Raw genomic sequence first — 22,234 nt, 5'->3', positions numbered from 1 at the left:
GAGCACACCTGGCCAGACACGTTAGCTTGCCTCCAGCGCACTATGAGCAATAAAAGTATCTAAAATATACACAAGGCAGGTATCTAAATATATGTGATGTGCAAGTGTGACAAACCTTAAAGAAACAGTTCAGCTTTTATCCCTTTCCATCACCTTTCTTTTCTTCTGTTTGTTTTGCTTTGCTTCGGGCTTTTTGTTGTTGTCATCTTAAAATAAAAATGCTGGTTTTGTTCCAAAGCACCAGGCTGATGTGGGACTAACATTTCTGTGCCCTTAACTGCAGAAAACATCAGCAAGCTTCAGTCAGGCAATTCCACCCTTTGATTTTATGGAGTCATATTTTTCATATTCACGCTGGGCAAGACAAACTAATTCTCAGGGATCGTACAGCAAAGTTGTCCCCATTCAAAGAAGTCTAGCAACATGCCTGTAGATATGTTACATGTGGCTGCTATGTCATCCACTCTCTAACCTGGGTGCCCAGGGCCACTTCCCACACCAGATCACCTATTTTGCCTGTACGTGTGGAGTAAGGTGCAGCAACACAGACGCCTTTGGAGCAAGCCCGTGCTCAATGGCCAGGGCACGTGCACAGGCTCCATATGGCTCCTTTGCGATGGAGGATATCAAATGTTTCTCCTCTGTTATCTGCTGAGGAAGTTGACTCAGCTGACATTATTTTTGCTGCTTGTTAGGTTTGCTCTTCAGCGACCAGTGACACATTTTTCCACCGGGAAAGTACTAAAATCATCACCCAACTGCAGAGGATAATTATCATTTCTGCTGGAGTGGCCCTGATGTTTTATTAGTACCAGTGATACGTGTGGAAACCTGCACTTCAGAGGAAGCAGATGGTGAAAGGGTCCCCTGAGAGTATTAGGAGAGAAAAACTACTTGAATGCCATCCACAGCAGCATCTGCCAGCTCTGCATCTGCCTAATGGCATCCTGGGTGCCGCTAGGCTGAGGATCTTCCAGTATGTGGAGACATGGCAGAGGGTGGGAGGAAAAGGAGAGGAAGGAAGTTTGGAAGGAAAGATCCTAGCAGCAGGACCATGAAGCTGTCTAGGGTCACCAGTAGTGTGAGCTGGCAAGAGGGTTTCTAACCAGTAGTGAGATGGTGACATGATCGTGTCCATCAAAGGCTACAGGTTCTGACATAGGCACAGGAGACCTCGCCAAAAGTTGGCTTCTGCTCTTCTGATGTGAAAAGAGGCTCTCCTTTGACATGAAGGGTGGGCAATGGACAGATATACCAGAAATATATTTTCGCTCGTGTAAGTAAAGGCCTTGATAGAACTTTTCTGCGCTCAGAAAGCAAGAGGGATGCTGCAGCAGGCAGACACGTCGCTTCCTGGCCCTGCCCCAGCAGACCTCATGGGCCATTTTTAATGGCCATAGAATGTGCTTGTCCTAAGCCACCTAACAGCATTTGCACGAGAGTTTACTGGAGACAGGGGAGTCAAAGGCCTTCAGCATCTCGTGGCACATGGCCATTGATAACAACTGTTTTGGTCTAAGGGAAGGGTGCACTGCCTAATCTTACAGGGCTCTCTTCAGTATGCACCCAAGGTGCCAGCTTTCCTCTCCTGAATACTACGACCTTCCTCCATAAAGAACACGGTGCGACCCTGTAAGTAGGAAAAGGGCAGGCGGCACATCTGAACTGCTTTGTTATTCTTTGGAGCCACTAATTGTGCCTCTACTTGGCAGTTGCAAGGAAGCTGCTGGCTCCCAGGCTGGCAATACAGCACGGCAGTGCAAGGGTAATACACACAGGGCTTTCCTTCCCTGGTCACTTCTCAGAGCATCTGGGATCTTACTTCCCAAAAAACAGAACAAAATCTGAAAATAAGGCTTCAGTTCTGGCTGGAGCTCATCAAAATCAGGAGATGCGGATGTGAGGGCCAAGACTGCCCCCTCACAGCTGTTTAGGGCTGTCCCCCACGAGTGTGTACCTGGGGATGATCCTACTTTTGAATTCAATTTCCTAAAGGCGGCCAGCATGGTTGTTATTGGGATAGGCTGATGTTACCAAACTCACTGCAACTCCTCGGCAGGACTGCACACACCAGAACTGGGTGCTGGGGCGGGGGGGGGGCAGGGGTGACTTAGGTCCCTTAGAGCCCCTGTGCATTTTGAAATGTGTATGCCTGCTCTTATTTAAAGACAGCCCTTTAAACTTTAAGCTTTTCTGGCACTGTTGCTGGGACGCTTCAACTGACCTATTTTACAGATCTTTCTCATCTCTAAGCTCTGTAGTTCCCTGACTATAGGGATTGCTGGGTTTCTCATTAGCTATTATAAAGTATTTTTATGCTCTTGTTCACTCACCACAGGACATACAGCAAAGCCTTGGAAGTAATCCTGGTGTGCATTTCAGGGCTGCAGCCTGCAGAGAAGCAGACCCCCACCACAAGTTTATCCCTTTTCCATGGGAAAGGTGAGGCCAAGAAAAAACGTGCACCTTCTCTGTCACACCTGGGCTTCCAGCGCTCCGTCCGCTGGTGGTGGCCAGGCACATGTCCTAACTGGGTCCCTTGGACCTCACCTGCACCGAGCTGCTGAAAAGTCTCCCTGAGAGACAGCACATCAGTTCAAAACCAGAGGGGCTCAAGTTCCCTTTCTGTCTCATTTTTGTTGGTTTCCATGGGATTTCTCCTGATTTACTGACTGAGACAGGAGTCAGACCTACGGTGTTCACACAGAAAATTATTCCTGTGCTGACATCTTGGTTTTTATGTGAGCTGCTCACACTCGGGATTTCTTTAGTCAGGCCAATTCTCTAAGCACATATGCCTGAACTAATGTCTCTGCCATTGGATTTTGGACTGCGGACCTGCCCCCCACAGATTGGCAGCAAAGTTTTTCTGATCTGCGTGACACCGCGGGGGCTCCGGGGTGTTTTTCTGCCACGCAACCCTAGCCAGCCACTGTGGCGATGCTTCCCAAACGCCTTCGCACTGGCTCGGGTGACGCGTTGCAGCTGCGGAGGGAGCGGGGCAGCGTCCCCCTGGGTGCCCCACTGCTCTGGCCGAGCCCTCTCCCTCGCAAGCCCAAGGAAGCCGTTAAAGCCCTTCCAGCCTTGCACGGGGGGGGAGGAGCAGCAGCATTTGGAGGAGCAGCAGTATTTGGATCCTGCTGTCTGTCCACAAGTGGGTGGACACCCTCACATCAACAAGATAAGAAACTGGGCTGCGGTTAAGATTAAACTCACTTTCTCAGCAGATAGCACAGAGTGGACGTTGTATCCCGCAGCGCTATTCTGCGCTGAATCATAGCTGAATCCGCCCTCTTCTTTCCCAGCCGTGGCCAAGCTCCACTCTTCCCTGTTTATTGATTTTGGAGCGCGGCTGCAGCTCCCTTTGGCATCCCCATCCCCCAGTGGTGGGTGCCCGCTGCGGCGCTCGCCCCGCTGCGTGCTACGTGCCCGGCCACGCGTGCCCGATCCGAGGTGGCCCTGGACCACGGGGAGCTGCACGGGGACTCCCGCTGGGCAGCGCATCGTGGAGACCCTGATGGGGATGACCAGCAGCAACATCTCACATACATACTCTAGAGACACCGTGAAGGATATTTCCCTTTCTTCATACACCATCATTCTTCCCTTTACTCATTTCCTCTTAAACACTGACTTGCAGTTTCTTAAGGGGGGGGGGGGGGGGAGAAGGCAACTGTTAGCTAAGCTTAGGATTTCACAAACACCTTCTCTGAGACTTTTGGTGAAGATCAAGTGTGGTATAACATTAAATATTTAGCGTGGCCTCTCGAAAGGGATTTGATCTTTACATAAGAAAAAGGGAAGAGACTCCAAGATTAAATAGATCTTTTTAATACCCAGCTTTGGTGACTCAAGATAACAACGCAAACAGCCCTGACTGCAGAAACTGCATGCAGAGAGCTTGGCACCATGATCAGGCTCCAGGGATGGAGCACAGGCTTGGGCATCGCAGAAGCTGCATCATGTAGAGGATGTCAAAGGAGGAGACAGGGAGATACCTGGGAGGAGGTGACAAATGGCGTGAGAAACACTGACAACCAAAGGGAGTGGGACGGGGAAAAGCGACTGTACACATGAGTAAGGGGTGTGTAGAAGTCAAACGTAGTGACCTGATATTTGCCATTTGGCCACTGAGTCAATCTCCCATTATAATCTGTTTCTGTTATATCTGTTTATACACAAAGAAGTCCAAGGGTCTTCCCAAAAGACTCGGGGGATTCCCTTCTGCTAGACACATAGCAAATACAGAGCAAGGACACCACTCCTGCTTCGAATAATTTATTTAATTAGAAGACTGCATACCATAAATATATAGATTTATACACCTACATACACACAAACATGTTAAAAAAGAGGAATTTGTGAAATGTTTTTCACAAGTAAATCAAAAAAGATTCCAAGGGGCAGAAGAAAGGGAAAAATCACAACCAAAAACTTTCAGCACACTTTGTTAAAATTAAGGGTTAAAACAGAGGGATGTCCCTGCTGCCATTATCACTTCTTTTTTCTGCTTTTAAGCAAGAAAATCGTGACATGAAGACAGCTCATGTGAGAGCCAGCAGTTTGTTTCTTTAAACCTCTCTAGGAGGGCTTAACTAATGTGATGTGGCAGCTTCACAAGGTACAATGCAGAACCCCTGCATTTTTAGAGAACAGCCAGATAAACAAGGTCAGAGCTGTGGGAAGTGTATATTTTTTTGCTGCCCTGGCTCATGCACCTTTTTCACTTGAATCTTTTCTAAACAATGCACCTATAGTGTTCGGCCTGGAAAAAAATGCTTGACTGACCTTCTGTGAAGTTGATTTCAGCCTCTTTCCCAGTCCAGCTCGGTGCCACTCTGTGAAAAAATGAGTGATAACTACGTACATGGGAAAAAGAAAGTGGGGGCTCAGTCATGAAAATAAGCATTCCCCAGAATTTCCACAACATCCCCTGTTTCAATTGTATCCCATTTTGTTCTGTGGAGCAAAACCCTGAATGATTTCAGTCATTTCCCTTTCACAATAATTGTTTTCCTGATGCAGCCTTGAACAGTCTAAGCAAAGAAATATTTCTTTCTACTCTCCCTGAAGAAGGAGTGGCAGAGACTGAAAGCTGAGACTTGGTGAGTTCAGCGTTACTAAATCCTATCAGATCTAGTTCTCATCACTGTAGTGTGGCAACTTGCAGACCTTAAAAAATGTAATAAAGCTGGTGAAATCTGTCCTCGGTTTGCCATTTAGATTTGCAGAATAGAGAATGAGAAGAGACTGTTATAAACTATTAGTCTGACTTCACATGCAACTCAGGCCAGAGCTTCCCTGGTTAGTTTGTCTTTGAACTAGATGCGTTCTGTTTAAAAATGCATTATAGGAGAATTTCTGGGTTTTGAAAAATCCATCCCAGCCTACACCACACTTTTCTTGTGTCTAGTGAACATCATCCCTAAAACATCTACTTTTTGATTTAAAATCCGTATACTTCAACATCCAACTGCAGATTTTGTTGCATTTTGTGTTCCAGACTGAAGAGCTCCTCGATCACATTTTTGTTCCCTTTGGGATCATTTAAGGTGGGGTTCATCTCACCTTGCCTTGGACAGCCACAGTGCCGGTGTCCCAGCAGAGCAGGTCACTTTCGATTTATACTCAGCTGAGAGAAATAGGTACTTTCAGGGCACAATCTTTGTGACCTTGTTTAGACAACTACTTCTGGAGAAGGAGAGTTGTACCCTCAAAGTGTTTCTTTCTCTTTCTTGACTCTGCAGGGAGTCTAAAGAATAAGCTTAAATACAGTGATGTTTAGTCAGATGAGAACCACCCAAACAATGTACAGTCCCAGCCCCTTTGACCCATTTCAGACAAACCAGAAAAACACACCGAGATCCTCAAAAACTGTGTTACAAGGCAAAACTATCCCTCCGTTCACCTAATTATATCATCCTTTCTCAAATCTTTACAGTTTCCCCAGCCTTCTCTGGTTCCCGTGACGATTCACAAAATCCCACCAAATCTGAGCAGTGCAGCTACCAGTTCTTGGCAGCTCTGAGCCTTCCCTTGCATAAGCCTGTGAACTTCACGCCGGTGCAAGGGTGCAGCAAGCAGGCCATCACGCGGTGGCCAGCCCAGCGGGTCTCGTGTGGGCGCAGCTTCTGGCACAGACAACGTACCCATGGGGACAGCGGGGGCTGGTTAAACTCTTCTTAAATAACTCTACTGACATTTTTTTTCCTATGAACTTACAGAAAGCCCTGACAATACCTTGCCCTTTCCAGCTGCAGATTAGGATCATCTAAACTTTAAAACAATAATTAGGACATGGTTCATTCTTTTGGGGGTTATTTTTACTGTGTTGCCTGTTTATGTTGCAAGCTCCAGGGTCCACTTAGGAGCTCCCAGTTTGCAGTGAGGCTGCCACCTAAATAAACACTACCTGCTTTCACAGCATGGCATAATTCATCTTCCCTTGCAAATCAGCATCAATGCTGAGCTTGGCTATCCCAACCATCTCATCTGAAGCATCATGACATGCTGAAGAAACAAATAGAAAGGGAGACATTGTCAATTCAAGGCGAGAAGTGGGTTTCCTCAACTCTCAGAGAGAACAATCATTAAAGGAAAATCTTCTTGATTTGGCGTGATGAACCCTGAGCAGAGATTAACCACTGTCAGAGGTTTCTACAGGAAAACTCTGTCTTCCTGCATCCCGGCCCGTGCACATCTGGCTTCCGTTATGCATTGCAGGCGCTCCTGCAGCGGCAGTGACATCAGTGCTGTGTTCAGTCCCGCTGCCCCACGCCACTGCGGGACAGACATCTGAACTGCTGGGCTCTAATGGTTTATCCTTCCCTCCTTCCTCTGCCCCCCCCCCCCCCCCCCCCCGGACTTCCATTTCCCCTCTCCTTTCTATTCCAGGTTTTCCTTTTGGAGAGGCTTTTTCCTGGACACCCTTTGCCCGCACCATTTGCTTATGCTTTTTCAGTTCACCAGAAAATGCTTTTTCCTTCCCAGGCCTTTCTCTCCAGGAGCTCTAGGACACTGCAGATAAGGAACAATCAAACAGACCTACTGAGGCCAAAATAAGAGGGCTGCATTTTCCTTCCCCAGCACTTCGTCGATTATCAGGACATTTCTCTGCTCCTACAAATTCAGACCAGTTCTCTCTTGTTGGGCCCTGGCTGAGTCTCTGCTCAGTCCCTGGGGAGCCTGGCATTCTCCCGGCAGCCAAGGGCAGGAAGCCAAGTTTTCCGCTTCTTTTCTGAGCTGAAATACCTGCCCGTATTTTATCCCAGCTCTGTGTGAAAAAAGCACTGCAGCTGTTAAGTTAGAGCCTGGAATTGCCACCGCTGCAGAGAAGGAGAGCAATAGGTATACCATGAGGGAGGACAGAAGGGAAAAGAAATGCTTGGTAAGGGGATTATCTGCACGTTGCTGACATCCAAACACTTCAGGCGGCATCAGGCGTTACAGAGTGAACAGTGCAGATCTGAATGAGAGATAACTGTCTTCGGATCCTGGGAAGCCGGTTTCGTCTCCTCCAGGCCTAGCCTCAACCACAGCCATTTGCCTCGACATTCAGAAAAATAGTCTCTGATGTTTATTATGTTTTCCCATTTAAATATGTAAAATTTTAAGTATAGCCATGGACTGTCAGCTGAGCTTATTTTAACTATCTGAGTTGTCAGTGGAGTGAGCGGTGGTGAGATGTGAGGGATGAACAGCTGGGAGACCAAAGCCTCCCATTCACCTACGCAATAGGTGTTGGCACTGCCAGCTTCTTCCCTATTAATGGACGGTGATTAGCATCCATCCCTGGGAAAAGAGAGCTTGGCTGAACCTGATCCCTATTCATCTTGGCCATTTCTACTGAGCCTGCCCAAAAATGATAGTCATGGAGACTTTGACTATGTCAATTAAAATCCAGACTCTCACCAGCGGCTCATGCCATGCAGGCCAGCAGAAGACTGACTGAGGGCACTGTTACACTCGTGACTTAGGCTGAACGGGTCTGTAGCCCATGTAGACTGGCCCATCCACCCTCCAGCCCTATAGCAGTATCATGGAGACACATGCATGCACCCAGCACTGTTGCCCTTCCACTTACTCCCACATGTGCAGTTGAGCACATCTTCAGCGGAGTCCATACAGGCATCCCCAGTCTCAGATACAATCCTCTGCTCAGTCAAGGCTGACAGGCACTAACCGCATCATCAGGTTGTAACCAGCCAGGCCACAAAACTCCTGCTCTCTGGAAAAGACAACAGAGGGGGTTGTATCACTAAATGGGTTCACATAGCCCTTAAATTCTAGGTATGTAGAAAAATAAAAGTATTACAAAGAAAAAGGGGGAAAACTTGGATCTGTTTGCCAATCCATATTGCTTCAAAAGTAATAATGGATTTTATGTGTGTGTGTGTATATATATATGTACATATATATAAAAAATATTTTAAAAAGTAACAGAATGTTATTGTTACAAAATAGCTGATTATTAATTTTTCTGTTCCTGGCTTGGTTTTGGCAGGGTTTTCTATGCTTTTGTTCAACTTTTTCCCCATTAGTTTTACTACCTATTTCATTCCATGCTGATTTTCCCTCAGCTGTGTGTTTGCTTTTGTCTCTACACAAATTGTCAATAGTAGAGATTTCCTTTAAAAGGAAAACACAGCCTTAATTGTTTGCAATTATTCTTTTCCATTTTTTTCCTATATATTCTTCAGCCATGTTCCTTGGGGAGTGGGGGTTGTTTTGTTTTAAAAGCATGTCAACTGAACTAAAGCTAAAAGGAAATCAAACAACCTAATGGATAAAATTCATGAAGATAATAAAAAGTTCCAAATCCATGATGCTCTTTACCTTACTTTATCTAACAAAAGTTCCATTAGTGCAACAAAGCTATTGAGCACAAGTCTGGGTAAATGCATTCATCCTGTCATCTTCTCATAATAAAGTTCTCATAGGCTTGAGTCTTTCATCCTCAAATCATTTTCTTGTGTGTATAATTACAATTGATCCTGAAATATAAACTAATCCTTAAGAAAGATCATTTCTGCTAAGTAAATTGCATTGTTACATACAAGTGTATTATGCATATCTTTCTCAAAGTTAAATCTTAAACCTTGATGTGTGTTGGTATAAAGGCTTCTTACCACCTAGAATAACTAGAGAGAGTATTGATAGTGAAGCTATTACCTCAAGACAACTCATTTAGAAAATCCGTATATGCTCTGATACGTGAAGTGGAGCATGAACAGACTCATTTCAGTTGATAATTGCACCAAGATGCAGCACAAGGGAGAGAGTTAGGTGAGGACTGTAAGAATGATACAGACAGAAAAGAGTGGTTCAGGTGAATTAAGAGCAACCCTCAAATACCGGTGCGGATAATGTTCCTTTGTAGCCAGTGTCTCTTCCCATCTCTAAGACAAAGTCCACAGACCTGAAGGAAATACTCTTTCATTTTTCCAGTAAACTGCATATATCGAAGGACCATTCAAATCAATCCCAATGGTCAATGGTATTTTCCCTTCAAATAATCCAAGCTATTATAATCCAGCGGCTTACTTACAATCCAGACTGAGAGCAGAGTCAGGTCAGTTTTATTACTTCTGTTTCTGATTGTCCTCATAGTCCTTCATAAAATAGGAAGACTTTATCTAAGGTAGCCTATATGTGACAATACATGCCAATTTGTGAGGAGTGGTTCTCATTACCTGCTAAACTGATTATCTAGTAGTCCCATCAGAGGAGACAGTGTGAGAACACATCATTACTTCGTCCTTACAGTCAGTGGAGCCAGCAGAAGTCACCGGGCTCTGCCCTCTCCGCAGGGCTCTCGACTCTTCTCTGCCCACCAGCCTCTAACCCCCCTGTCCTGAGCAACACAGCAGCACGTTCACCAAGAGATTCAGTGTCCAGCCTGACCAGATTGGGGTGGTGGTTCCCAACCCACAGGTCCTCCAGAGCTTCTTCAGCAGAGCTTGTGGCCATGCTGACCAGAAGAGCAGGATTCCTACAGCATGTCATATGCTCAGATTAATGCCAGAAGGTTAGGGATAGAAAGCCAATATCTTTGATTTAAGGTTCTTAAGATCTGGGCTGTTCTCTAATTAATTTTCTATTTAATGATGATAGTAATAATTAATACTGGGCTCTTAACTATTCTTTTCGTTAGTAGAGCTCAAAGCGCAATACAGCAAAGGTGATTATCCCAGTTTTACAAATGGTAAAGGTGAAGCAGAGATAGACGGATTGCCTTGCTCAAGGTCACCCATTTGGTAGATCTGGGAATAAAATGTGAGTTTGCCAAGCCTTGGTCCATTGCTGGAGCTGCCAGATGCCCTGACGGGGTTTTCTGAGTGTCCCCTGACTGCTTCACTTTGCCTTTCCCATTGCAGCACTTCTGGGAACTGGAACAAACTTTCTTTTGTGCTAGCATGGAAATACTTCCATTCAAGGTAACATTGAAAATTACCTACTAGAAAGCTATTTTCTCCAGGGAAGCTGATGAACTTTCTCATGTGGCAGGCACACAGCACAAACCTTAATCTCAGTACTGCTCAAAGGCCTTACAAGAGACATCTTTTTTTTAATTTTTATTTTCACTTCTTTCTCTCTCTTCTCCTTTTCCTGTGAGTGCCTTGTACCACTACCCCAGACACAAACTACCGCATGCATTCATTCTTCCCTGGCCCCTTGTGTTATGGTAGTACTGATTTTTTCCCCTTTATTTTATTTCAAGATTAGTTTACTATCTGGTGGCCACTTCATTTGGTACCTAGCTTTTTTTATATGAATTCGTTGCGAGTCTTCAGGTACATATCTTGCAACACCTTTCCATTTAGCGTTTATATTCACCTCGAGCCATAAACTAAATATCACTTTATAAGAACTATTCTACTATGTACAATTGTGCAGTGTAAGAAGAAATACTTTGTGACTGGTTGTCTGACACCTTGTACAACATTTCTGTAGCACTCAGTATCATTTTCCCTGATGTGAGTATTATGGTTTTTGTTGAGTTCGAATGATGATGGTAAGACCTCTAGGAAGACTGTTACCCTAGGGGGAATCAAGGATTATTAACTGTAAGGGTACACTTTTTTTTTCCCAGCTGAGATTTCCCACATTTCTGGGATTTGATAAGATAAATTCTCATTTTATAGAGAAAAAAAGACTTAAAACTCACTCTCCAGTGAAATAATATTCACATTCCCTGTATCAATGAAGGAGTTCCTGCTTATCTGTTTACCAGAACCTAAATTTTTGAAAAATCTCCTTCAGGCAAGACTGTAGTGTCCTGAGATATAATAGGTTTAAGCAATCATTTTGTAGCAGGATATTCCTCAATTCCCCTTGCATATCTAATTAGAAATGAGAGATGAAAAATATCTTTAAAAAGCTGGGAGAAAAGGAAGCATTTCTATATTAGCTATTAGCAGGTCAAAGGTTTCTCTTAAGGAAACCTGCCCATTTAAACAGAAAATTGAGAGCACACAGATTATTCTTCTCTAGTTTGCCTGAAGAGAATAAAGAAAAATCTAGACATCAAGGTTAAAATGTTTTCAATTTTTGTAATGGTTTTATATAAGTAGCTTTTTCTCCTCTGTTGTCAGTACACTTGACAGCAGTTCATCTACTGTCCTTCGAAAACAAGCCCCTGTCCCTTCAGTCCTTATTCCAGCAAAATTCACAATTCCCAGTTGAAGTCACTGGCGTTTCTGTCCATGTGAGCTGCAGGATCCAATTCCATGGTGCAGGGTGAGACGTCACACTGATTTCTGCAGTCTCTCTTGGCACGAGTCTGAGCGTGGGAGCTGGCACACAGGCAGCCCCTGATGAGCCATGTCAGATAAGGCAGCTTTGCCAACCTGCCTAGCCCACCTCAGGGCTCACCTTGTCTTGCTTTTGCGGTCCAGAACAAGTCTATTCAAAATAAAAAACAAGTAATTTCAGACTCTTCATGTACCTGAAGAAAACTGCTAAAGTAACTGAACTTTCAGTTCCATTACAGCATTCAGCACCTCAGATAGTGAGACTCTACACGCTGCACAAGAACCAAACCTTAGGCAAAAACAGCTCTTAACTGATATGCTCAGAAACACAAATCAAAGGTATCAGTGATGAATAAAGTTGATTTTGCTACCTTACAGCTGAATGCTTCACAAATGACCCCTTCAGACTGTTTCTGAAACTCATGCGGACCCTCGCATGCTGGGTCTCTCACGAGGTCTGAAGGGTCCCCAACACATGCTAAAAGAGCCCATCTGCTTTCCCCTTGCCCGTGGATAGACACAGGCAGTTTGGGCCATCCCCTTGTTGCCTCTTTCCTCTCCTCCTCACCTCTCTCCCCACACACCTTGGGGCCAGCCCCCAAGCCTTAGGGCTAGGACCCAAGAGCAGCCACCTTGGCGGGACCCAAGGTTTGCCTAGCTCAGTACCTGGCCGCCGCTGTCTGTAGTGGACACCTGGAGAAGAAAATAACAAGCTGGGCCCTGAGCAATCACTCCTTTCATTTCATTTTCTCCCTCCACTTCTGGACAAGCAGGCTGCAATGTCAGTGAGACCAGACCGGGTGGCTTTTTTCAAACTTCTTTTAGCTGTGGTGGGGAAAAGGTGGAGGTAGAAATATGAGAGTGGTGTCCAGCCTGAGCAAGCAGCATGAGAAGCTACAGCAGCAGCAAATGAGTCCCTCCTTTCTGTAGGACTGGCTTTCTGCCACTGGGCAAGATGGCTGAGACAGCAAGAACCTTCCTTCTCTCTCGGCAGAGGTCAGCCACCATCGCAACCAATTGCACCGAACTCCTTGCCCGAGGCGGAGAGGCATGAAGGAGCTAAAGGCTACTTAACGAGTTTCCTCCTATCAGCTGCAATTGCCAGTCACTTTCATTGTTGGCTAAGACATCAGCAGAGTAGTGTTATCTCCTGGAGGAGGTGTGCTATGGGTGCCTGCTACCAGTTGCTGTGATTCAGTTATGGAGCAATGACTTTTTACATCACATTACCCTCAGAAGAGTGCCTGCAGGCACTCAGATGCAGGCTCTCAGCGTGGGCTATGAATCTTTAAAGCACATGAGAAAACCCTCTCTGGTGTCTCCTGCTCTTCTGCAATTGCTGCAGTTGGTTCCACTTACCATGGAGGAGAAAGCAAATGAGCTCCCTCGGATACATCCCACCCCTGTGACACCGTTCCACTTCCAAAACGGCCTCTAAAAGGACCCAAATTAACAGCCTGGCTGAACAGCACTTTTCACATTTCCAAAGGCATGTAAAAAGTATACATGTCTTATTTGGCAACCATTTAACCAAGAGCAAAAAGAATTTTGCTTTTCCTCCAGCTCTCTCTCTACACCATTTTTTCCCACTATCCATTCTCTGTTGTTTTGTTCTTTTTCCTCACTGCAGTCATTTAAACAATTTCCAAGCTCACATTGAGGTGAAGTCATTTTAAGACAGCTTCCTCCTGTTCAAATTAGGAGGAGAAAGAAAGAGAAAAGAAAATATTTCTTGCTTTGCTGTCAGCCCTCTGAGGTGAGCAAGTAAAATACTATGTTCTGTGGTGATAATTCCTTTCACCGCTCTGGCACACTTATAAAGGCATTGTCACATTGTGAATCTTAGTTAAAGACCTGCCAGGCTGTCAGGTAAATCTAACAGGCAGGGCAAAAATATCTACTTGCTCTTTCTTTAGCAAAATTTTGGTGAAGGTTATAAGCTTTCAAACACAATATTTTAATTATACTGATATTTTCTGATCATATAGTATTGATAAGAGGAATCATATTTTTCAAACTGTTACTCCTTGTTGAAGATCAATAAATACAGTAACAAAGCAAACATATTTGTGATCTGAAACCAGCCAGGGCATGGCTGCAGGGCAGGGCCTCATGCCAGGGACCCACTGGGACACTCCCTGGGGAAGCCCTACGCTTCTTGAGTCATTAGCTACCAACATGACACATGGGACACCTTCCTGCTCCCCTCTGTCGCCAGCTTGGGGATTTTTAGGTCCCCTCCTTTAGGTGATGGGGCTCACTTCTGCCTCTCCTCTCACTTTAGGAGAGCTTTAGGAAGCACCTGGAGGAGACGTGCCGGGGCCGTGGATGCTGGTGGGCTTTGCTGCCTGGCTGTGCATGGCGGCGTCAGGGCACCGGAGCCTGACGAACCAAGAAGCTGCTTTCGTCTATTGGTCGGAGGGCTCCCCCAGCAACTAGTTAGTGCTGTTCATCAGTGCTGAGTGCCCCTAAATGGGTAAGCAGCAGATAGCCTCCTTCAGCAGGCCTCTGCTATCTCCTCCTCAGGAAAAGCCCTGGGAAGCAAACAGGCCTTGCAGCATCCGTAAATCCTGCTGCTGAGGGACTGAAGCAGAGGGCTGAGCTTCAGGCAAGGACACCTCATGCAAAAAAGCATTTTTGCAAGAAAGTGTTGAAGGGTTTTCCCATTCTCTGCAGAGCGAGGCATTTCCCTGCTGGCTGACGAGAGCAGCCTTCGTGAGGATGCTGAAGCTGCGGATGCCGTGAGGAATGCAGCAAAGCCCCCTCGCCAGTCCAGCCAGAGCCAGGGCTGGTAGTGGGAAATGCTCCATGCATCCTGGCCAAGCCCTCTCGCCCAGCCCCCAGTGTGCCCTCCTTGTCATTAGCTCACAAGGGAGACTTGCCTTCACACCACGCAATTGCGAGCCCAGCAGGCACGGTTAAATGGAGATATCCAACAGCGAGTGTGATAAGAAACAAAATACCCCACCAGCAGGACAAAAGCAACATGCTGCTCTGAAGTTAAAAACCACATTAACTGCAACATCTGCCTACAGCGCCTTTGCTTCTGGCTCTTGTCTACAGTGACCACTTCCCCAGCTGAGGATGCAGGAGCAAACACTCCAAAGGAAAATCAAAGGGCAAGTTGTTTTTTCCTGGTAGAAACAGGAGAAAAAGGACAGCTGCACACTATATGCTTCTGTGTCGGTGAGACTGTTCCTCAGGCAGAACAGATACCCTTCACGTGCCCACCGCAGGCGAGGTGACAGCAACCTAGCCCTGCATCTAAGCCAGGTCCAGTATTCAGGAACCATCTCCATGGGACACTGAGACACATGCAGTGTTGCTGTGTCACCTGGGCAGCTTGTGCTGCACCACCCTCTTGTGCTGTGCCCGTTACCTTCACCAGCTTGGTGAAGATCTTCACCTGTGGAGGTCAATGCTCTGCTCAACCATACGCTGTGCCCTACACCTCAGACATCCTTCAGCGTAAACATCACTGCCCTGCTCAGCTCATGCATTCCCCTTCTGTACACTGGATCCATTAGCTGGGTGTCAGGCTAGCCTGGTGCCTACTTATGATTAATATATTGTTCGAACTGTACTTCATGAAACAAGCACACATGGCCTTTGGCTCCAAGAATTTTCCAGCACAAACAGAAATGTTGCACAACTGAGAGAGCATATCTGTGAGCAAGCGGAGAGTGTGAGCTAAAAGAAATCACTGAACAACTCTTTAATTTTGTGTCCTGGATTTTGATCCATTCAATATCATAACTTTAAGCTTTTCCGCAAATGAGAGAGCTACTAACATTTTCCTTAAAAAAAATAGGCGTTTTCATGCAATCACATTATGCTGGGAATCGGAGCCTTAGAGAAGTAACAAGACTCGTTACAAGAAGTGTGAACATAGAATTCCCCCAGTACCACAGTGCTGTCACTTGGATAGGCAGGAGACACATTTGTACAGAGGGGTTTTATCCTTCATTTTCAGAATTTGTGTTTTAATCCAGTTTGCTTCCTGAAAATTTTGCAGCCCCACACAATTTTTATCAGTGCCTCAAGGGACTGGTCTTGGGAGAGCGTGCCAGGGAGAAGGGCAACACATCGTGACAGCACGAGATTGCAGCAGATGGAAAAGGAAAGCTGAGAAGGAGCGGGGTCACTGGAAGGACAGCACTTCACTCCTGTCTGATGCAGGGACTTCATTAGTCTGATGATAAATTCTGTGAACTTAATATTTGACAGTGGTTTAGCATTGATGTTGGTAAGTCCACCAACACCAGACAAGTTGCCTGAATTATTCTGGTATGAACAAGAATAGACTCAGGCCCTTTCTTTGTGGATATCAGAGTTTAATGGATCAAGCACAGGTCAGGAACCATTCTCTGAGTCATTGATCTGACAGTGACCCACAGCATGCCTGAAAGCAAGCAATTTAACTTCCCATGTTTCTGTTTCTCAGCCAGTAAAATGGAGAAAATGATGCATTTCAAAGAGCCTGAAAATCACGTTTATGTGATGTATTGAAAAAGAAGTGTTATGATTAATCTAGTATCTGGAGCTGCACAGGCGATGGAGGTAAACAAAATGTTCTCTGATAGTTGCTTTCCTAAACTTAAAGTCCATTTTTACCTTTAGACTAATGGAGACAACACTATGCCATCTCACCTTTCTTTAGGAGTCATGAAGCAAGAAGCAGATTGGGGCTTTCAGTGTTTATTTTATGCAATTTTTTCTAAGCTTTTTTGCTTAGCAATTGATTTGAACAGGGAGGAGAACAAGAGTGGCTTTGTTTTCAGGGAGCTTGGTTTCCATGGGTCTTTCAGTTATCAATCGGTTAATACGATTACTCGACAGCTGATGTGGACTTGCTACAGTCGTATTTATGGCACTGCTTGGATTTGCTAATGCAGATTTTTGCCATCTTAATATACTGATGTTGGCTGCAGTTCATTGTTAAGGCTCCTTTTGGATTCATTTCCTTGCGAAAGCTATGCCAACCTTTATTGCATAAATAGAGTGTTAGTGCAGCACATCACGACGACTAGATCTGATTGGATATTTTCCAGCTGAATGTGTTTTTTCCATTTGAAAATGCCAGTTGGTCAAAATGGGAATGTTCTGCACAAACATGTTGATTTTGACAGTTTGTGGCAACCAGGGGAGTTAAAACCCACTAGTTCTGCCACCGGGGTGCTCGCTGCAAAGCTCCTCAGCACCCCAGGTCTCCACAGTAACTCAGCTGCATGGCTGAGAACGAGAGGTGATTTTACCTAAGGTCCTCTCTCCCTATCTCATCAGTGGACCAAGAGTCTCAATTTTCCTCAGACCAGCTACCTAGGCAGCCTTCCTGTGCAAGGCTGGGCTCTTCCTGGCAAACCAGGCATGCACCTCTGCTTTCTCACAATGCAGTGTACTTTTCCTTTTCCTTTTCCTTTTCCTTTTCCTTTTCCTTTTCCTTTTCCTTTTCCTTTTCCTTTTCCTTTTCCTTTTCATTTCTTTCCTTTTCCTTTTCCTTTTCCCCTTTTCCTTTTCCTTTTCTTCAAATCTCAGGAGTTTTCCTGGATAGGGTCCTGCGCAACATGCTATAGGTGACCCTGCTTGAGCAGGAGGTTTGGACTAGATGATTTCCAGCAGTGCCCTCCAACCTCAACTATTCTGTGATTCCCAGAATGAAGATGTATTGCAAAGGTGGTAGTAAGGAAAGAGACCCAGTCTTTTTATTACTTTAAGTGAGAGACATATTTATATTATAACAAAACCAGCTCCAAACTCAGAAGCATCTGTATAAGGGGATAACACATGAAACTAAGATGTTTGTACTCTGTTTTCGCCCAGATAGATGTTCCTACTCCTGTATTCATAAACCCTTTCATTCAGTGGGAATCTTCACTGCATCACTGTTACTGTTCCAGGGGTCCTCTCTGACTGCATATTTAATATTAATTAAGCACTGAAAACTTCTACTGGAATAGCGATGAGAGCCCAAACATAGGAGTGGGGCTCTGTGCTGACAGATAATCCAGATGCAGTTGTTTGTCTGCATGTGTTGCTTTCTCTGTGCTGTACTGACCTGTGCTCAGACCAAGACTTGTGGCTTCCTGTGAATTTTCTGACTCACAATGGACATGCGGAAACGGCAGCAATGCGTGAGAGAGATTTGGCCTCGTAAGGTGCCACATGCCCTGGCTTTAGGAGAAGCTGCTGATGCTTTTCACCTTGTACAAGGTGTTCAATATTTCAGCAATATAGCCCTATCTGCCCTGCAGGTCATAGCAGTGAAGGATGGAGCTGCAAGCTCATCTGCCAGCCTCTGAGTTATTTTTCTTAATGTTATCATGTCTTATTGTAATTTTTGGTGCGAAAGGTTGCAGTGAACTCTTCAGCTATAGCATAAATCCAAGTCTGAATATCAGAACTTTGCCAAAAATAGCCTTCTTTTTCTCCATCACCTCTAAACACTTGTGCACTGCCAATCAGTGAGTGACCTACATCGATGCTGCAAGGCTTGTTTTGTTTTTGGAATAGGCACAGGTAGGAATTAGTTTTGATCTCCTAGGAGCAATGCATAATTTGAGTCCAGCTCCTTTTGTGACCTTGTTTTCTGAGAGAGTTTTCATAGCTCAGAGGAACAGTCCAGGTGTCTGAGAAATCATATGTTAAATATGAGTTTCAGAAAAAAAAAAATCAGTCAGAATTAGTGTGGCCATAAAATTGAGGAAAGTTCAGTTTACTATAACCTTGAGCTCTGTTTCCTAACAGTTCCTGGAAAATCCCAGCTTTTTGCTCTCACTCATGTTTTTCGCTCTACATAGAGCATGCTCGTCCTTATTTGTCAGCATTAAAAGCCTGGAGAGGATTTACAGTGCCTGTCCCAGGGAATGTGCCCTCTAATCCTCCAAGCAGAGGAGAAATAGGTCCCAGACACCATGGGATCTTACAAGAGGAGACAGCTTAAAGGGGGTTGAGCAGGAGTCTAACATGATTTTTTCCCTCCTTTTTAGCATATTCCTCCATGTACTTTGTTTTTTTTAAAATTTAATCCCTATTAAGTGTGACATATATTTATATAACAGAAGCAGTCAGATACATATCAGAGTATCACTTTGTGCTCTGCTGTGCTAGAGGTGTTTGGAGACCTAATATGAGTTCTTGCCACAAGGAACTTATGGCTGGAGTACAAAAGACAGAATAAAGACTCCAAGGAAAAATGGTTTCTTTCAACATACAGATGGGAATTGAGGCAGAGAGAGGTTGGGAATAGAGTTTCTTAAGAGCTCAGCACTGCCAAGTGAGGACAGGTTTTCAGAAGAGCTGAGTTCCCATTTAGTAACTAAAATAATGGGCTAATTCTTCCAAAGGACTCAGGAAAAGGGGAAATGAACTCTTCTGGGGATCTTGCCTTATATAGTCATTGTAACAATTTGGCTTTGGTGCCAAGTATATGAAAATCCATCACAAAGTGACTTGCCAAAGTGATACAGGGAGTCTGCAATACGTCTGGGGATCAAATCCTGATCTCCGAATCAAAGTGTGTGAGTCAGGCCTCTTACTTTTCTGGAAAGCACAAGGTTTGGCCTTGGCTTAGCCATCTTGCTTTAGAGAAGAATAGTTCAAAGCAGATCTTGCAACTCTTTAAGAGCATTTTGTGTATTTCCCCAGGAAGAGCTCTGAAGAGGGGCTTGACCCCATGCTGGGGAACACCTCAGGGCTGCCCTGGCTTTGACGAGGCTGAGGCAGCCTCCCCTAGTCCTGACCGAGCGGTACAAAGGTGAGAGGTTTCAGTGCATGGCTTAGCCCAGGAGCTCAGTAGGATTTTAGAGCTTTCAAGCACAATTCATAATTTCTGAACAAATTCGTGATGGGCAAAGCTTCTTTCACACAGGGTCTTATAATAGCACACGCAGGGCAACTGCTGTCTCCACACAACTTGAGTGCTGCTCAGCAAGCAGCGTGAGGGTGCTATGCTTTCTGTGTTTTATTCATGATCTACCTTTAAATTCACTTGATACTTCAGCTCAGCATTTCCTTCAGACCGACTTCCACACTGTGGCCGGGGCAGCCATTTGGCTAACAGTAATAGAAATAATTACAGGTAAGTAGCTCAGGGCAAAACAAGCTAATGGCACTGATGTGAACAGAAGCTTTCTTAGCAATGTAGGCTGCAGTTGTAGATGTATTAAAAAGAGACTAATTCCTCGCTCACCTGCTTGAATGTCTCCTGCCTTGCCAAAATCTTCAAGAACTGTCACGTGAAAATAATCAAGAAATCCTGAGGCCACAGGATGGTAAAGGGCCACACTTGCCTGAGCGAGGCACCTTCTCCCTGCAAGCGAGGAGGGGACTGGCAGTGGGGAGGCAGTGCTGAAGGGCTCCAGGCATCTGGGCTGGACCTCTGCCCCTGACCGAGGCTGTCACTAGCCTTGCCCGTGCCTATTTGTATTCCCAGCCACAGTATGTTGTGTCTGTTTGATCAAGTACAAAACCTGCAGCCGGGACTGTCTGAGTGTGTCTGTAAACTTGGCATCACTGGCCTCCAGCTGCCTCCAGCTGGTTGGAAACAAGTCCAGAGCCATGAGGGGTGAACCCAAGTTGGTTCAAGCTAGAAAGAAGATAGAACTCCATAAATTACACTGTAGGAGCTGGAAGGCCTGATTCTAATGCCAGTTTACATCAAACCCACTCTTATTTTCATAACAGCAATTATTTCTTTGCAAAAGGACCAGTGCCAGCACCAGACTCTCTCCCTTGCTGGCTCCCCAGCTGAGGCAAAGGGAGCCCTCAGCTGTACTGCAGCAGGCTCCTTCGCCACTGCCGTAGCACCTCTGCATCCCAGAGAGACTCTCTGTCCCTGGGTCTCTCTCATTGTGCTTGCACTGCATAGAGCTGACAGCTCGTAGCCATCACCAGACAAGAGCAGCACGATGGTGCCTTCCACCAGGGTGGCTCATTTCGCAGTCCTTGATACAGGGACCTTGCAAAGGTCCTCTGAGTTCCTGAGACCACAGGTGTGAAAGGAAAGCAAAACTGCTGCTAGGGCTTAACAAAAACCATCATGCGTTTTGCCTGAATATCATCATTTTCTTAGGTTCAGCAAAGAGCTCTGCTGTTTTACTCATTCACCTCTATTTTCAGACTCTTGAGGTTCACCCCTCAAAACCCCAGTTTTCTTTACTCTCAGCCCACTGTTCCCTCATTTTCTCCATAATGTGCCCTGATACCATTAGCTAAACAAGGACCTCCATTTATTTGCTACTGTCTGCTGAATGTACCCTCTAAGCCAGAGGCTTTTTTCTGTCACACTGTAGCTGGCCTAGGTCTGTGGTAATGAAGCCTGTAGGCTGTAGGGAGTGTTGCCATGACTATACTTTTCTTCTGAGTCACTAGAAGCGCTGCATATTGTCCTCCTAAGATACATGATGCTCTTGTGCTGCTTCTGTTTTCACTTTTCTTATTTAAAGGATGGTTTGGCAACTAGTTTTCAGGAGTCTGGCGTAATACTGAGCCTCCCAAATATATATGTCGTCACTGTGGGCACAACAATGCGGTCCATCCAGATGCAGAGCATCTCTCCTGTAGGAGCACATAGCTCTCATCCTTACTGCTAGAGAGTTCAGAAAAGAACACAACAGCAAGAGAGGCCCTGTCTGACGCAGTTTGGCTTGGTCTTTCCTCCTCCTGGACAAGCAGCAGCAAGGTGATTTCTACTGCCATAGGAGCAGCAGCTCATGCTACGGAGGGTGCAAGATAAGACTGGGGAGCTCAAAGAGGCATTGCTCACATAGTTAAGCAGAAAACTACCTGCTGCAGCCAAAAGCTGCTTCAGTTTGGGTATCATTATGTAACATAGTGTTAAAGATACATATACCTGAATGCAAGAACATGAATCTTTTGTTAATGTAGAGAAAACCCTTATTCTCATGAATCAGAACTCAGCTGCCTTCATTTTCTGTTCTGAATGTCATATTAAATGACCTCCCTTTCCATAATAAAGACGAGTATATAGACATTGCAGGAGATGTAAAAAACTCCTCCTGCCACAGCAGATCTCTCTAATAATGGCAGTTCTCAAAGGCAGAACTTCCAGCTTACAGCAGTCACATATCTAGTACAAATGCTCCCTGCTGACAGATGAGCCTCCCTACAGAGATTTAATATGCTTAAAGACCTCAAAAGACACCCCATGACAAAGATGCATTCATTAGTAGCAACTCTCATCAGCGTCTCTGACAGGACTAAGGGAAGAGGATAGCTTCTTCTTGAATGGAAGGTCCACTTGCCAGGCACTACTAGTGGCACTTCACTAGTACTGAACAAAACTGTCTCTTTACTAGGAGTATTTCCAGGGTGTTTCCCGCTGGAGTTTAGCTGTCCATACAGTCTGTCCTCCTGCTATCTCATCCAAAAGCTGCCTTCAGGAAAAGCCTGCTCTTCCTTCCAAGGTCCATGTGGATCACTACATCACATATGCCCCCTTACTTCTACCACTGGACTTCACC

This window comes from Dromaius novaehollandiae, chromosome 2 (assembly GCF_036370855.1).
Source record: "Dromaius novaehollandiae isolate bDroNov1 chromosome 2, bDroNov1.hap1, whole genome shotgun sequence".
Lineage (NCBI taxonomy): Eukaryota > Metazoa > Chordata > Aves > Casuariiformes > Dromaiidae > Dromaius > Dromaius novaehollandiae.
The sequence above is the reverse complement of the archived record's forward strand: the minus strand, read 5'-3'. Positions refer to the sequence as shown.